The following is a 3,886-nucleotide window of genomic DNA, read 5'->3' as shown; positions in this document are numbered from 1 at the left end:
CTCTCTCTCTCTCTCTCTCTCTCTCTCTCTCTCTCTCTCTCTCTCTCCATTTCTTTGGCTCTCTTGTTTTCACTTACTCTTGCTTACTCAAGCTCTATGAAAATTAGAGAAGGATATTCCTACTAATACCTACTAATAATTTTTATTTTCATTTTTATTTACCTTAATAATATGATCTCTCACAAGTGATTGTGACTCAACAAGAGGAAATTACTCTTCCTATTCCTGACCTGATCCCTACTAATAGGGAATATTGTTTGCTCAAGTAAAAATTATGGGGATTCTAGGGTGAAGTGACCAAGTCCTCTTAGATTTTCGGATAGAAAAAGTGAGAAAATCTTCAAGCTCCTTTGTTCCTGATTCAGACATGGAAATATTTTTTTTTGGAAAATACATTTCAGAGTGTTGGTCGATGGTTAGAATTATGTAAAGAAAGCCAGCCCAGAAAGGATGAGAAACTGAAAAAAAATTGTTATGCACAAAGGGAAAAAATTTCAGTAAAGATGAGAAATGAGTATTGTCTGAAGAAATCAATATCAATGAATAGAAAAGTCATTAACAAACTTAGATTTAAAAAAGTTATACACAGAAGATAGATGAAAGAAAACATGGATAAAGAATATGGGGCATGGCCAAAGTAAAAATGTTTCAGTGCTAAAGATGAGAAAATCCTGAAGCTTGTAAGAAATATTAAGAAAAATATTTTTTCTCTTTCTTTTCCTTCATTTCTCCCTCTTCCACCCCTTCTTCATCCCTCCCTTCCTTCTTGGTTGCTTCCTCCTTCCCTCCCTCCCTCACTTCCTTCTTTCCTTTCTTTCTTCTTTACTTCCTTCCTTCTTATATTACTTTTTTGTTCTTTCAACTTCTTTCTCAAGCAACTTCTTTTCCTTATCATCAAGACTTTATTGTTATTTGTACCATTGTTTCCTTGCTGTTATTCACCAAAAGACACTTTGCCTCTAGTTCCACAATGAATAGTTTCATATTTTTGGTAATTTCCTTTCTGAGATATTTATTTTTACTTCCCCAATGCTTAGCTTTAGGATAAAGGCAACCTCACCTAGTACTAGCTAGTACCATTTTGTCTGCAGGCACGAGAGCTAGTAACAAAAACCAATCCCTCTGCTTTATTTGCACTGGGGATTTGGTCAGGTCTCATTGCCATATGGTTGATCACGTTAGCAATAAACATATTATGCTGCCTGTGCCTTAATTATATGCTATGGTGGATTGCTAAAGCCTGTTGCTACTTATAGATTTGCTATTTAGTAAAAGGGTATGGATTTGAAATCTAAGGTATTCATCAAAAGAAAAAGAAATAACTGTACATATGTAATAGTAATGGAATATAAAGATCCCCCCCCTGTATTGGCTTGGTTTTCAAATTGATTATGTTAAAACCCAGAGCTTGTGAATCCCACTTGTGAGATGGACTTATTGACGTGAAAAGAGAAGGCTGGACTGGGAGGAGATGGTGATGTAGATTTAGAGAAACACAAGAAAAGAGAGAGGCAGAAGACCTTTTTCGAAGCAGCACCTTTGGAGGCAGAGAGAGACTGAGAGGATTGCTGAGGGCCACTTTGAATTGCCCAGGACTTTTGAGAGCTGCCACCCAGAGCTGCCAAGGACTGAGGAGACATGGCTGTTATGCTAGTACTTCATCTGTCTGTTTCGATGTTGTTTTGACAGATCTGTCCACTGGTGAAAGACAGTCCTGTTGTTGCAGAGGGCTTGGAACCTTGCTGTTGGTTCAGAGCTCCTGAGACTGTTCTGCAGACAGAGAGTGAATTCTGTCCACTGGTAAGAGACAGTCATGTTGTTGCAGAGGTTTTGGAACCTTGCTTTTGTTTCAGAGCTCCAGAGACTGTTCGGGAGACAGAGAGTGAATTCTGTCAACTGGTGAAAGAAAGTCCTGTTGTTGCAGAGGGCTTGGAACCTTGCTGTTGGTTCAGAAGCCCTGAAGAAGGATTTTCTTGTTGTATGTTTACAGAAATCCTGGAAGAGGGTTTTGCTAATGATTTCAGGGGTCTTAGGCCTGTTCTTCAGACAGAGAATGAATTAATGAAGACACCGGCAATGTATCTTGTGGCATTGATAATCTTTGTCTCCCCAGGAACAAAGATTGCTGAGAACCTGCCTCATGTCAAGATGAAGAAAAGACCTCCATTTTGGTATTAAATGCTGTGCTTAAGCTTGTTGTAACTCTGGGGTATATTCAATTGTGATCCAAGGGTGGGAAACTTTTGATGTTTTTTTGTTCTCTATGATTAAACAAACGAATGTACTTTACTTATTATTGGAAACTAATCTCCATTTGATAAGAGGGCTTTGTTGTTGACTAAATGAATGTATAGCATAGGGGTAGAGTAGTATTTAGAAGAGAGACTTTGTTATTGATTAAATGAATGTAATGTCCAGGGGTGCAGTAGTACTTGGAGATTATTTAATCACACTTGGTAAATGCTATATTATTATTCTATCTGTTCTTAATTTGTCACTAAATAAAATGGAGAGCATATATGCTGGTATTTTGAACCTTGGGAAGTTGCTTTTGCTTGGCATTATGTTATGGCATAGTTGGCAGGATTACAAAGCATAGTGCCTCTATTTGTTCCAAGATCCATGGCCATTTAGATTGAGATTGTAATGCCAAAGATCCTGGAGGGGTGGAATATAATAGCAATTGAATTTAAAGATCCCCCTGTATTGGCTTGGCTTTTGTTTTGATTGTGTTAAAACTCAGAACTTGTGAATTCCACTTGTGGCATGGAACTGTTGACTTGAAAAGAGAGGGCTGAGCTGGGAGGAGGTGGTGAAGTAGATTTGGAGAGATGCAAGAGAGAGGCAGAAGAACTTTTTGGAAGCAGCACCTTGGAGGCAGAGAGAGACTAAAAGGATTGCTGAGGGCCACTTTGAATTGCCCAGGATTTTTGAGAGCTGCCAAGGACTGAGGAGACATGGTTGCTATGCTGCTACTTTGTCTGTCTGTTTTGATGATGTTTTGCCAGATTTGTCCACTGGTGAAAGACAGTCCTGTTGTTGCAGAAGTTTTGGAAGCTTGCTGTTGGTTCAGAGCTACTGAGACTGTTCTGCAGACAGAGAGTGAATTCTGTCCAGTGGTGAAGGACAGTGTTGTTGAAGAGGTCCTGGAACCTCCCTGTTGGTTCAAAAGACCTGAAGAAGGATTTTCTTGTTTTATGTTTACAGAAATCCTGGGAGAGGGTTTTGCTAATGTTTTCAGGGGTCCTAGTACTATTCTGCAGACAGAGAAAGAATTAATGAAGACACTGGCAATATATCTTGTGGCCTTGCTAAGCTTTGTCTCCCTAGGAACAAAGATTGCTGAGAACTTGCCTCTTATCAAGATGAAGAAAAGTCCTCTCTTTGGGTATTAAATGCTGTCCTTAAGGTTGTTGTAAGTCTGGAGTAGATTCAATTGTGATCCAAGGGTGGGGAACTTTTGACCTTTTTGAACTCTGTGATTGAACAAATGAATGTACTTTACTTATGATTGGGAACTAATCTCCATTTGAGAAGAGGGGCTTCGTGGTTGACTAAATGAATGTACAGCCTAGGGCTGGAGTAGTATTTAGAAGAGGGATTTTGTGATTGATTAAATGAATCTAATGTCCAGGGGTGGGGTAGAACTTGGAGATTATTTAATTACATGTAATAAATGCTGTATTTTGAATTATGCTATATTTTGATTCTGTCTGTTCTTAATTTGTCACTGAATGAAATGGAGAGCACCTATGCTGGTATTTTGAACCTTGGGAAGTTTCCTTTGCTTGGCAATACAACATAGTATACAAGTAAGTATCATGCTTAGAATAGGAGCTTATTCCCAGGGAGAAAAAGACATAATTAACAAGAAAGAATAATCCAA

General features: G+C 38.6%; 1 long non-coding RNA gene across 1 annotated transcript in view; it reads left to right on the top strand.

The window, feature by feature from the left end:
* The window catches only part of LOC138145406 (uncharacterized), a 129,864-nt gene extending 126,178 nt beyond the window's left edge, over positions 1 to 3,686 (top strand). The window contains exons 7-8 of the long non-coding RNA XR_011164224.1: positions 1,690 to 1,800; positions 2,114 to 3,686. This is a non-coding gene — a long non-coding RNA (uncharacterized lncRNA). The remainder of the gene's footprint in view (positions 1 to 1,689; positions 1,801 to 2,113) is intronic.
* The last annotated feature ends 200 nt before the right edge of the window (positions 3,687 to 3,886 follow it).

The sequence above is a fragment of the Petaurus breviceps genome, unplaced genomic scaffold (genome assembly GCF_028583685.1).
Source record: "Petaurus breviceps papuanus isolate PSGF00001 unplaced genomic scaffold, PetGlider_PUasm1.0 139, whole genome shotgun sequence".
NCBI lineage: Eukaryota > Metazoa > Chordata > Mammalia > Diprotodontia > Petauridae > Petaurus > Petaurus breviceps.
Note: the sequence above shows the minus strand (reverse complement) of the source record. Positions and strands in the feature narration are given on the sequence as shown.